The 14,228-nt window shown below is 45.0% G+C and overlaps 1 protein-coding gene across 2 annotated transcripts in view; it reads right to left on the bottom strand.

The window, feature by feature from the left end:
- ETS1 (ETS proto-oncogene 1, transcription factor) overlaps nucleotides 1-14,228 on the bottom strand; it is a 118,360-nt gene that overhangs the window by 70,279 nt on the left and 33,853 nt on the right. The gene's annotated exons all lie outside the window — the stretch shown is intronic.

The following is a 14,228-nucleotide window of genomic DNA, read 5'->3' as shown; positions in this document are numbered from 1 at the left end:
TTTTTTACCAGGGGAACTGATTGCTTTAGTCTGGAGATCAGTTGTTACTCTGGGAGACCCCACCACCAGGTCCCACCTGGAGGTTGGCAACCGTGCCAAAGTAGGAAACTAACCACCTACCCAAAGCCAAACAGCTTTCAGAAGAAATAATGGACAGAGGAGGGTGAGGGATGCACTCTTTCTCCATCCTGATTTGAGGTCTTACAAAGTGTACTACTCGTGACAAATGATGCTCCATAATATTATTAATCGATCCCAATTATTATTCCTTATGCCCCTTTCTCTGGATGGGGGAGATCCCAAGGGCCTCTTCTGGAAGAAGCAAGAAGGCCAGAGACATTTACAAGCCTACTCTCAGTGCGCCACATTCCCTGAAACCATTGCTATCCTCACCCATTGCTTCTTTGCTGAAGCATTATAAAGGGCAATCCTAAGAAAAGTTACTCCAGTATAAACCTACTGAAATCAACGGGCTTAGACTGGAGTAACTCTTCTTAAGATTGCACCAATGATCCACAATCAGAGCCAAATTACATATGATGGCACTGGAAGGCTATGACTGGATCCCCTGACATGCAATTTAGCCTCAAAAAGTAGACGGATGGGGAGAGAGAATGTGGATTGGGACCATCACTGGATTAGACAGAGAGCTGGTCTGACCCTTCTTATGAAGGAGGAACTGTTCTAGTGCCATTTTTTCTCATCCAAATCCCATCATCTTTTAGCCCAATAGGAAAAATGCCCTCCCCCCATCAGAATTTAAAACGGCCAGGACAGTTTCAATCAGGGAAATGGCACTGGAACAAAATGTTTTATTTATTTAATTTAACTCCTCATCCCTCCAACCCTTATTAGGTCCAACCTCAACTTCTTTTTGAAGTTAAGTAGCTTTGACAATTCACTAGTATTTCTTGACCTGACTCTGTTTTACAAGATTATTGTGCAATGTATGTTATCATAAGCCATCCATGTCTCCTTGAAGTTTTTAAAGGAAGTGTGGGATAAATAAGTGCTACTTTTTATAAAATCTATCTATCTGCCTGCCTGTCAGCCTGCCTGCCTGCCTATCTAACTGTGCCCACTGAGAAAGGGAAGCCAGCCAGTATCCCATCACTCTATCAAAGGATGGTTAAAAGCATAATCTTGACATTGCACCTTATTTGCAGTGAAGGTAGTAAAAAGGAAGAGAAAGGCAATTGTTCTCCGAGTGTTTCCAAAATATTTGACATGTAGTTATACTTACAGATAATATGACATAGGGGTATTATTAACAACAGGTATTGTGCAATTGTTTGCTTTTTGAAATGGACCAGCTGGGCTGCATTTGATTTTTGACTCTTTTGGAAACAACCCCAAAGGTACTACTGGAGTATGTTTAAGTGCATGAAAATGAGGTAGTCTATTTCCTGTTGTTAAAGAGAGAGAGAGAGAGAGAGAGAGAATAACCCTACAGCTTCTATATATGATCTTTCCAGTTTAATTTCTTGCCTCGAGGACTGGGCACCGTTAAATGCTGTGGAAGATTTCTTATCAAGTTTTTTATGTGGATTGGGAGGATGTTAATGAATGAACTGCTATGGCTTAGACTCTGAAATTACATTTTTCCCCCTTCAGGCATTTTATTTTGGGTTGTATCCCAGCATCACAGGCGCTTGTTAAGGCAACGGTGCTGTGTTCTCTCTTCTGACTACATTTTTATCCTGCCTTTCTTCCAAGGAGATCAGAGTAGTGTGTGCATAGTTCACTCTTCCTCATTTTATCCTCGCAACAACAACCCTGTGATGTAGGTTAGGTTGAGAGAGATTGATGGCTCGAGGTCACAAAGAAATCTCTGTGGAAAAGTGGGGCTTTGAACCCAGGTCTTCGGAGTCCAAGTCAAACCACATGTGGCCAAGCACATGAACCTACTGTAGTTAGGATTGCCAACCTCCAGGTGGTTTCAGGTGGGTAGCTGAGTTGGTCAATAGTAGAAGAGCAAGACTGGGGTCCAATAGCACCTTAAAGAGCTCATCTATTGTAATTGTCTCTTTAGTGGCTAGGTCATAGGTAGTCTTCAGGCCACTAATTTGGTCTTAGAGTTGCCAGCTTCAGGCTGGAAAATTCCTGGAGATTTTGAGGGTGGAGCCTAGAGAAGGCAGGATTTGGGGGAGGGACATCAGCAGGGTATAATGCCATAGATCTACCGTCTAAAGTAGCCATTTTCTCCAGACAACACCAGAAGGTTGGCTGCCCCTCCTTGCCCCCCCCTTAATCTGACAAAGGGAGCTCTCACTCTCAAAATCTCATACCCTGGAAATCTAGTTGGCTTTTAACGTGCTACTGGACTCCAGTCTTGTACAACTTCAAGGTGGTGTCTGGCTATTTCCCAGAATTAACAACTGATCTCCAGGCCATAGAGATCAGTTCCCCTGGAGAAAATGGTTGCTTTGGAGGTTGGACTCTATGGGATTATACCCTGCTGACATCCCTCCCCAAACCCCTGCCTTCTCTAGGCTCCACCCCCAAAATCTCCAGGAATTTCCCAACCTGGACTTGGCAACTCAAAACCCAAATTAGTGGCCTGAGAACTTCCTATGAGCTAGCCACTAGGGAGACAATTATTTACAACAGATGAGATCACTCAGAGAGAAATTCGATTCCATACAGGAACTGTTTGGATATATTTACCAATTACTAAAATTTGTGGATCCTTACTGACTTTTACTGACATAGATGAAACTCACCCCCTCCTTTCTTTACTGTGCACAAGATGAGAGGGACATGGAACTGTGGCTGGAAAGATGTGGTATGAAGGACCACATCTCTGAATGGGATCACATGTCAACATAGGCCCACTTAAGATGGGCAGCGTAGGGGCTTAAGAATTATGCCCACTCTGGAGAAAGTTGAAGGAGAATTTTTCTCCTCTCCTGTCTCATAATACTAGAACTAGGCACTCGAAAAGGTTGATGGGAAGTAGAGTCAAGACAAAAAGGAAGTATTTCTTCACATAACCCTATGTGGACAGGGACCAGCATATCTGCGGGACTGCCTCTCCCCATATGAGCCTCAGAGGACTCTTCACTCTAACGGCAAACATCAGCTGAAGGTCCCAGGGAGGCCTGCCTGGTGTCGACCAGGGCCAGGGCCTTTTTAGTCCTGGCCCCAGCCTGGTGGAACACTCTGTCTAATGAGACCAGGGCCCGGCAGGATTTATTGTCTTTTCGCCGGGCCTGTAAGACAGAGCTGTTCCGCCAGGCGTATGGTTGATGCTAGGCGGAATCCCCCCATCCAGTTGAGCATGGTCTGTGCCCTCCCCACTAGCAACATCCTCCATCTGTTGAGCTCCACTGTAAATGCTCTGGTGAAGGTGAAAGGGAGGTGCCTTGTGTATGCATATAGTGCATTTCATTATGCCGCTGAGTATATGTGTATGTATATATATATGTATTTTAAATGTTAGGATGTATAGATATTTATAATTTTAAACTGTGTAATTGTTAGATGCATTTTAAATGTATGTAAATTGTAATCTGCCCTGAGCCTGCTGGTGTGGGGAGGGCGGAATATAAATCTAATAGATTAAATTAACGCAAAACTGATGTATCAAACCTGCTGCACTACCGTAAGATGTGGCGGAGGTCATTCTGCTCAGATGACTTTAAAGGGGGATTGCACAAATTCATGGAGGACAGTTCTTTTGTCCAAAGCTATTATCCACAATGTCTAAATGGATGGATGGCATATTCAGAGGCAGGATACCTCCGAATGCTAAGTTCTGGGGAGCAACAGTAAAGGAAGGCTGTGGCCTCAGTGCTTGCAGGACTTCTGGAGGCACCTGACCGGCTAGTCAGGGAGGAAGATGTTACATTACATGGACGAGAAAGGGCGTTGTTGTTTTTATGTTCTTAACAGGACTTGTTAGTTGACGGGTATGGACATCCATGGTGAGAGCACATGCCTCAGGGCCAAGCTACAAGTGACGAATGACACTTGAACGGCAAGTGAACAGACTCACGGGTATTCCTCCCTGTTCACTTGCGCTCCACTTGATCATTTGTCGCTTGTAGCTTAGCTCTTAGTCGTGGCAGCCCCAGATCTATAGAATGAGCTGCCAAAGGACGTGTGGCATCTTAGCCACTTGCTTTTTGTCCGGCCTAGAAATTGTCCCTCTTTTGAAAGACTTTCTCCAACCAATTTGTTTGGATTGATCGCTAGTTGTTTTCCGTGGACCGCTGGATTTGGTTTTTTTGGTCGTTTTCCTATATTGCGCAACTATTCTGAGTTTTTATCTGTGACTGTAAACCACGTTGAACTTCAGATGAGGCAGGATATAAATGTTTAAATAAGCTTGTTGTAGAAATCCCACACATTACATTATTTTTTCTGCATTTGCATTTTTGCGGAGGAAGAAAAACCAATACCCTTTGAGTAGCAAGCAAAACATTAATGAGATTAAAGAGAGAAGGCATGAAGGCATTACAGAGGGCCTAATCTAGAGAAGAGCATGAGATGCATGTCCCAAATCAATGAAACGGTAGCAATTTTTTTTTCTCAGAAGAGGCAACTTTCCCTTACAGACGCAAATGCACTATGTACTGCAAAACCAAACTCATATTTTCTTAGTCTGACTTAGGATCTCAGGTCACAAAATATGTGAGAGCTGCATCACACCTGCACATTAAGAATGTCACTGAGGGAGGAGAGTCTTGGGTTGCACATCAAATATTTTATTGTTACTTAGACCACAAACGGCAGAACACCGATAGGAACATATGACTCACAAAAGCATCAATTACTGGCATCGTTTTTAAAAAATTAACAACCTGGTTTTTTGTGTATTTTTTTTCCTGTGGTTCTCTCACGTAGAGAACCTTACATTCTCACATCGTCCTAGTTGGCTGGTTTTGCTTAGTTAGTAGATATTCTGTATGTATAAAATTGACTTCGCTATCACATTTTGCAGTTTTGTACATCAGAATCGGTTTTCTGTGTGTGCAGGTTTTAGATCTGTGCGAGGCAATCTGCATGCACTAGAGATCTTTTAACTAACTTTCAAGACCTTTTTACTCCTTGGAAGGAACTCTATGACAACAGGTTTTTAAAAGTTGATGCTGTTCCTTACACAGTAGAAGGAAAACAGGCACGACCAATGCTTCAAGAAAGCATTCTGATATGCCTATGGGCAGGGCTTTTTTTCTGGTAAAAGAGGTGGTGGAACTCAGTGGTGGGAACTCTGGACTGCACAATGATGTCGCTTGGGGTCAGCTGGAACAAGGGGGGAGTTCTTTAAAGTTTAAATCGCCCTTGGTGAAAGTGGTCACATGGCCAGTGGCCCCGCCCCCTGATCTCCAGACAGAGGGGAGTTTAGATTGCCCTCCTCTCTGTCTGGAGATCAGAGGATGGGGCCACCGGCCATGTGACCATTTTCAAGAGGTGCCGAAACTCCGTTCTACTGCGTTCCCGCTGAAAAAAAGCTCTGCCTATGGGTGTGTATGTGAGGGATGTTTAGTTGTTAGGCATGCAATGAGTCTGAGAAGTAGAGAAGGATTGGCGTAAAGGTTAGTGACATACAAACACTGAGGATTCCCGAAGAAAGCTGCATTATGCCAGTTCCTAGAGGAATGGGGAGTTTATGTACGTATGTGCCATCAAGTCACAACTGACTTATGGCAACCCCAGCAAAGGGCTTTCAATCAAGTGAGAGGTGGTTTGCCAGTGCCTTCCTCTGCAGAGTCTTCCTTGGTGGTCCACCATCCACGTACCAACCCTCCTTAACTTCTGAGATTTGACAAAATCGGGCTATGCCAATGGAGCATATAGAGGGCTAAAATGTTAGTTTCCTCAACCATACATTGCTTCCTCCTCACTTTTCATGTTGTCTAATGTCAGGCCTAGAATTGACTATGTTCTGGATCCTTGCTAATGCTATAACTTTGTAAAATCCTATGACATTGTTTATGGAAATGTCCTTGACACTGTATGGAGATGCCTGCCCTTGTCCTCGCTACTAATTATATTAATCTCACACTATGTAATCTGCCTTGAGTCTCAGTGAGAAAGGCGGACTATAAATGACATAAACAAACAAACAAACAAATACAGTAAATAAATAAAAGTGGTTCAGGTTGCTCAGAAAGACACACTTGCCTGTGTGAAACATTATCTTGGAAGAAGATGACTACAGCTAGAGCTATGGCTACAGTTGCCGGGCTCCTTTCATACAACGTGTGTGTGTGGGGGGGGGGGGATCCTGCTAAATTTCAGAGTGTCGGAAAGCCTCCTTAAAGCTGGTTGGCCAAATGGTCTTGAATATGCCACACCATCTATTTCCGGGCCTCCAATTCCTTGCAAAAAATTGCTTATAAAATGCCTTGAGCTTTGTAGGTGAAAGGCTGGTTCTGTTTTATGGAAACAGAAATTTGGAACAGAACAAGAACAACTTCATTAAGGTCAGCTCTTTATTACTGGGAGGTGGTAACAATATGTGGGATTTGTTTGCATTTCTCTTTCATGTTCATGGCATGGGTTTTTTTGTTTTGTCTAAAATAATTTTGTCCCACTGCCCTCCCACTCCACCAGTCAGATTTTAGTGAAGTTGGCAAGTAGGAAAGATGCTGGCATGGAAGCCAAGAGACAGAAGATTGCAAAAGAAGAGATGGGCATCCGATTGCCATCTTTTTATTTGCCTATGCTTCTGTGCCTTTATCAGCTGCCACACCCAGTGCCCTTACTTGAGCATAATGCTTCTCTCTGTACCATGAACAGCTCTGTTGACTTCTGCAAATCAAGCAGCTGTTTAAAGACCCAGGAGCAAACCGGCCCCCTTTCCTACTGGTCACTTGGCAGCCTTCAATGTGTGTGTGGAAGAAATCCTTCCCCACTGAAAATCAGTCTCAAAGAAACAGCTGCCTCTGGGCACGACTCATTACACTGCAAGCTTGGGAGGAGACAGTATGATGTAATTTCCACAAGCCAATCGTCTTCTGTTTTTAAAAATCATTGCTTTGGAATGCTGTAACTTCCAGGACCATGAATGAGCACTTACGCAAACACACACACACACACACAGTCCTTCCCCTTGCAGTGGGGAATGGGCTGTTGTGATGGCCAAGGAGGAGGGAAGACAAGGTGGGTCTGGCTTACATAGCCACCTGCAGCCTCTATGTGAGAATAGTAATGCTGTCCAAGAGCATCTGTGGTCCCAGGAGAAGGAACAAAGGGCCTGGCCGTGCCTCAGTGTTCAGTAACGTTCAACAATTCGGGCAGCTCAGAAGGAGTACCTCCCCCCCACACACACACACATAGCAAACCACAATGCTTGGAACAGAAGACAAAGCCGGGGCCTCGGAACCTGGCCTGTTGAACAGCTGAGCGGTTGGCTGGGCTGTCAGTGGCGCCCTCCTGCAGAAAGTTCTCATGGAAACAACTGCCAGCAAGCGTAGACGGAGAGTCCAATGGGAGAGCGCAAGAAGCCGGGGTGGAAGGAAGGAGGAAAGATCATTGCCGGGGAGCTGAAATTCCACATCTTTCTAGGCTACCAAAGCAAGAATGTTCAAGGTTTGCAAAAAACGGTCTCCCCCAGCCCCTGAGCCTGAACACACGCCCACGTCTCCATCTCTTTAATGGCCCTGTAGTTTCTCCTAGGGCCTTAGCAGGCTGCAATTTAACGTGAGAAGCTTTTTCTACCACTGAGCTCTGGGGGGCGGGGGAAGCCTTGCTAAATTGTTACATGCCAAGCTGTAAAGGTGCAGGAGCAATGAAGAAGGAAGGAAGGAACTTGGCAATCACAAAAAAATCACATCCATCCAAGCATGAAATGCATAATTTGCAAACTAAAAGAAAAGGAATTTCTCACTATTCCAAGCATGGTCATTGTCACATATATTCTGGATTCAGATAACCAAGATGAAAAGCTTAGCAGACAGTGTGCACAGTCACATGAGGGGGTGGCTGTCTGCAGCATTGCATCATGTAGCTAGTTCCACTTCCATACTTTCCTAGATTACTGACTGGCTGTGAACTAGGGATCGTGCTGTGTTAGTGGCTTTCCTCTGTGGATACAGATGGCAAACAGCTTTTAAATGGCTATAGTACAGATGCAAATTATCTGACAGTAGGCTTCAAAATAAAACGAATTTCTGACAAGTCCGAAAGGATCCTCAGGATCATCTACCACTAGAGATGGGCACAAACTGGGAAAAAACGAACCGTGCGGTTCATGGTTCATCGCATTTCACAAACCACATAACCATGAACTTTCACAAACCTGCCCCGGATCGCAAACTGGTTCATTTGGTTCATGAAAATGGCACATCCAGGTCAGCAAATTGTCACTTCCGGACCAGCAGAAGGCCACTTCCGGGTCAGCAGAAGGTCTGCAGGAAGTCCATCCCCTGTTGCCTAGGAAACTGATTGATCAGCACCAGGCTGTCTGCAGTGACTAACCAAAAAACGAACCAAATGAACCAGTCTAAAATTTGTGACGGTTCGTCAGAAATGGGCTCTGATGAACCGCTGGTTCGCGAACTATGAACCAGCCTGGTTCATCACAAACTTTGGTTCGTATTTCGGTTCGTGCCCATCTCTATCTACCACCCATTCTTTTCCTTTTAAGGAAAATATCTTACACACCAATTGAAAACAGGCATTCCAATGCATCCTTCAGAACAGAAAACCATACACACTTTAAATGCAAGAATCTCTACAGAAATAGAGATCACAAACTGTAGGCAGAGATATCTTCTTTTCAGGATAGCTGTGTTCTGCCCGCTGCCTTAATCTGGTTTCAAAGCTTGTATGATCAGAAACTAGATTCTGAATCCCAGCAGAGAATTTTAGTGGCTTTGTGAGTTTCCAGATGGTGTGGAACGATACCACTGATCCAGTTTAGCAATAGCCGAGAGGGATATGCCTTTGTAGTTCCAAGTCAGGCCAAACATAAGAGTTCTTTCACAATCAGAACAAGATTCACCAATCCAGAGGAGTTAGCTGTGTTAGTCTGTAGTTTCAAAACAGTAAAGAGTCCAGTAGCGCCTTTAAGAATAACCAACTTTATTGTAGCATAAGCTTTTGAGAACTACAGCTCTCTTCGTCAGATGCATCTGACAAAGAGAGCTGTGGTTCTCGAAAGCTTGTGCTACAATACAGTTGGTTATAGTCTTAAAGGTGCAACTGGACTCTTTACTAAGATTCATCAAGTTACTGTGGCCAGCACCTATCTTAGTAAAACATTCATTCATCTAGTCAGTCAGTGTCCTGTCAAATACTCTTGGCAAGCTACAGTTTGAAACACGTATCAAAACACTGGTATATGTGTATAAAACCAGCCACTAAAGGCCTCCCCTCATTTGCACCCACAAAATCTTGCCCAAACAAGAAGTGTTAGCATTGCTTTCAGAAGATACCCAGACCCAGGCTTTTGAAGACCTCAGGAGGAAGGGAATTCCTAGTGTGATGAGGATGCCTCCAGAAAAAAGGCCCACTACATTCTATGCTGCAATGTCTGGATGCCAACATCAATAACACGGGGAGGGGGGAGGGGCCCATTTTTTTGCACCTGTGCCCCAAACTGGAACATCCTGTCATCTCGGGTCACCATTTGGTGGTGGCAGCTGGTTATTATCATAGTGGCCAGCACTGGGAATGCCCTCTAGGGATGAAGCACCTTTCTGCTAATGGGTCCTGAGCTGCAGAACTAAGGGATGCCAGGTGGGGATTCAACCTGTGCACCAACCAACATCCAAATGAGGAAGGGACCAGCCACATGAAGAAGGCAGCCTCTTTACAGCGATAGGCCAGAACAGATCAGCCGGAGCTTCCTGAGGCCTGTCAACAATAATGTCAAAAATAACAAGTCAAGCTAAGACACTATTCTAAACAAAGAAAGAGTTGCTCGTACTGCCCACCCCAGAATCCCCCCCTCTCTCCTGCCTTACCCACCATAACATTTATGAGTCTGACTATATTCCCTGCAGTAACTTTCTGGTACACTCTCCTTGTTTAGATTTCTTCTTAATTAGAAGCCCTTTCCATAAATGCCAAAGTCCTGCTGAACAAACTGTATCCCAGATTAACATCAGGAGCAATGACGCTACCCCAAGGGAAAGAGCCAAAACGAAGGATGGAAAGAACAGTGGGGAATGAACCGTACAATGGAAAGAGCTCAGAGGGGACTTCTGGGTGTGAGCCCACCACAAAGGCAGTGGACGGAAAAAGTGAATAGATCCGAGTGTGCCCTGGGGAGATACCTTTCCAGGAACATGGATTTGGATGGGAAAGTTTCAGAAAGATGACATGCCAAAGAACTGGTAGCCATGCAGGATACAAATCAAAGGGCATGAGAACACACGGAGCAAAATCAGCCCTGGAGTGAATGACCTTCAGAGCAAAGTCACGAAACAGCCTGGCTAGTTTAGATCAAATTTCCATCAAGTCCAATCATAGGCAAACAGATAAGAATGTATGAAAAACTCCGCTGGTTCAGATCACCAGTTTATCCAGCCCAGCATCCTGTTTCACACAGTGGCAGAAAAGGTGTCCCCGAAGGCCTACAAGCAAAATACAGAGGCTAAAGCCATCCCATTTGGTTGCTCCTGGTTCTGGTATCCACAAGATGACTTCTTCTGAACATGGAGGTTCTATTTAGTCATGCTTTGGGAAAGCTCACAAGATGGACGGTTTGCCTCCAGCACAAGTACACGGTCTCCCTCCATGGAGGTTCTCTTCCAGCTACGTCAGATGACCTCTGACCAACCATTCCTGCTTGCCATGTGTGCCCAGGCTGTGGTTTAGATGCAAAACAAGGTTCTCATCCTGGCACCAGTTGCTCCTGCCCCACCCCAGGTCAACAAAACCAACCCTCCCTGATAGTAATAAAAGGTATTCCAGTTTAGCTGTCTTTTTGTTAGGGATGAGGCAGAAGGAATGTCAAGGACTGAGAGAGGAGCCTTGGATGGTGTCCTAGGATGTTACTGAGATATACCAACAAAACAAGACCACCGTCAGAAATTTCCGTGGTTGCTTCAGATCAATGTTGGAATGTCACTCTTCCTCATCCCCCTCCAGAAGCAGCTCCCTGGCTTTATGGGAACTTGAGCCCAGGGTATCCATGCGTCTCCCTCCCTGCCCCAAAGCTCCGTTCTCCCCCTCCCTCGATTGCAGCTAAAATGGAGAGGGCAGAGCATGATTCTCTCACACTCTGTGTAGCCTCAACAGAGTCAGTTGGGGCTCTGCTCCTCCTCTTACCAGGAAACAGAAGACTGTCCCAGGGGATTCTGGGGTCAGTTTCCCATTTCACGATGGGAAGGGCAGCAGGCGGCATGATTGTCTTGTGTTTTGCTTTCTCTACCACTGACACTTACTAGAGGACTAACTATGCTAACCTCTGATGCCAGCCATGCACCCACAGCCTCGAAGTATTTGTATCCCTTCTGACTGCTCGGTTGGTCTCTCCATCCCCAGTCTTCTTTCCATTCTCTAGGCCCAATATCTTCTCATGCTCTTATTCCTCCTCTCCTGAGATTTTCCTTCATCCACCCATCCTTTCCTTTAGACTGTCCTGCTCTTCTCTAGGCTCAAAGTAGCTTAGCTGCCAGCAATTGGACACCTTCTGTGACATCAGAGCAGCTCAGCCAATCACCACCAAACCCCTTAGCACATGACAAAACTGCAGGGTACCATAGCTGCCTCTGCTTTTTCTCAATGCCCATCTGCACGACTCCAACAGAAGACTTACAACCATGCATTAGCTTCTTAGGAAGTGGGACTGTCCACATTTTATTGTGTGCTTGGCAGCTGCACAACATGCTTTGTGCCTTAGTTGTGATCATTATCCAGAGCTCTTGGAATCAGCCCGAATAATCATCTTGCAATAATTGTTGGCTGTGGATAAAGGGAGATTCCATCATGACTAAGCTATCAGTTTTATGAACGCAGTCATTCAGTGTTGAATTTAGTAATCGCTGATTTGCTGGGGAGGGGAAGAGAGGTCTGGTAAAGATCAACAAGTTGCAACGGCTTGTAAGTTTCGGAGCAAATTGTAGCCTGCCTTCTTTTCTTCTACTGAACTCAACCAAGATATATTTGTGTAAAAACATTTTGGGTATGCAAAGGCCATGAGATCCATAGTGTCACCTTGGCACACACTCTCTCTCATCCTAACTTACCTCCCAAGGTTGTTGTGATGAGAAAATGTGGAATAGAGAACCACAGGCATCACCTCAAGCTTCTTGGAAGAATGCTGCCCTTAAGATGTACTATAGATAATGGTGGTGGAGAGTGCTGTCAAGTCATAGCTGACTTAGGGTGACCCCTGGTGGGGTTTACATGACAAGAGACTAACAGGGATGGTTTGCCATTGCCTGCCCCTTCAACCCTGGTCTTCCTTGGAGGTCTCCCATCCAATTGCTCATCATGGCCAACCCTGCTTAGCTTCAGAGATCTGACAAGATCAGGCTCACCTGGGCTATCAAGGCCACAGCAGTATAAATAGTACCTTGGGCCAATTGACTTTTTGGCTTATAAAAATGTCTCTTTAGTATTGTGCTGTAAATGTATTTGTCTGCTTGCTTATCTCCATGCAGGATCCACCTCTAATCTCACCAGGGGTGCCAAAATTTTTTAAAACAAAGCAGTGGGAAACCCTTGTTCCTTCCAGTGGCAGATACTGGCAGCCAGCTGTTGCGGCTGTTATTCTTTGATATCATTTAACCCTAGATTTTTCTTTCACTTTAAATATGCCTTTTCCACAAGCAGTGCCACATACTGGGATCTGTGGCTTGTGGCCTGATACAAACCTGTTCCGTTAGCATCCTTCAGGTCTAACATTCTGCATTTCCCACAGTGCCACCCTAGGAAGAGTGACACTCTTCTAAATCCACTGAAGTCAATGGACTTAGAAGGGGTATAATTCTGCTTAGAGTGGCATTGCTAGTTGAGCAAAAGCAGTGTAGCCCCAGAAGCAAACTGCTACATATATAGCTTTTTGCTGGCTCTGAAGTTGCAGGCGTCAGTTGGATATGGAGGACATGGTCTCTCTTTCACTCCAGAGACCTTTGCTCTGTGTGTGCCACTTTGCTTCCATTCATTCTTGTGTTGATGGAGGGTAGAACTCCACCTCTTCCAACCCGCTGCTTTTCGAAGCTAAGCAATATTCGCCTCGACACGCGTTTGGATTTCTTGGGGTGGTTTTCTTGGACGGCGATCCTGGCTGCCCAACAATGCGACTCCTGTTCAGCTTGTTATGCCGCAGAGCTGCCCTGAATAGAATCCATCTAAAATTATAAGCAGGGGCAGCCCCCCTCGGTTCAGCAAGATCACAGACCCCATGTGGGGCCCAAACAAAGACCTTGCTATTTCCGAACAATTAGCCCCAGCTAAAAGGACATCTATCTCCTTCCATTAGCAGCACCACGTGCCTCCAAGCCAGGGCATTGTACAGCTAATTAAATAACATGCCTCTCTCCCCATGCTAGTCTCCTGATTAGCTTTCCTCCATCCTGATTCTTTGTCACAGCAAATGGGAGAGAGCCAACCAGCCCGTCAGCTGCAGTTTCTGAGTCCGGCTGAAACGAATGGTTCCTCTGTTTTGGTTGCCAGTTATTTTCACATTTCTAATCACCTTTTTTAAAAAAAAAATGTCAAGAGATGATCCGATTCCTTTTTAAAAACAATATGCACATCGTAATTGTGCTACAAGCGTATTCTAGTCTCCCATCAGAACTCACCTCAACCAGAGATAAATTAAAATTTAGTTAAAATGCAAGAGAAAAAGGAAAAGATCCATGCTCAAGGATAGTCCGGCTGGAAATGGTGAGGACCGAGAACGAAACGTTTCTCAAGCAATGGAACTTGAGAGGACTCAAGTTTTCAAAAGTAAAAAAGAGCTTTAGCAACAAATATTAGGAAAGAGCAAGATTTAGGTCCAGTGGCACCTTGGAGACCAACTAGATTTCCAGGGTATAAGCTTTCGTTGTTCTCTCAGGTGCCACTGGATGCAAATCTTGCTCTTCTACAGCAAACAGACATGGCTATCCACCTAAAAATATCAAGAAAGAAACAAATATTCCTAAACTTAGATTATAACACATTTTTTCAGTTCTATTCCAGTGCTTCTAGCAATGAAATCAAAGGTTTGGCCTGGTGGGTCAGAGGCCATCAGCTGCTAACTGCGTTGACAGTTCAATCTGCTCCTTCCGTGAAGCTTCAGCTGTGACCTGTGGTGCCTGCAGGCTTTATGATTGTTTCTT

Source organism: Eublepharis macularius, chromosome 14 (genome assembly GCF_028583425.1).
Source record: "Eublepharis macularius isolate TG4126 chromosome 14, MPM_Emac_v1.0, whole genome shotgun sequence".
In the NCBI taxonomy this organism is placed as follows: Eukaryota; Metazoa; Chordata; class Lepidosauria; order Squamata; family Eublepharidae; genus Eublepharis; species Eublepharis macularius.
The sequence above is the reverse complement of the archived record's forward strand: the minus strand, read 5'-3'. Positions and strand labels throughout refer to the sequence as shown.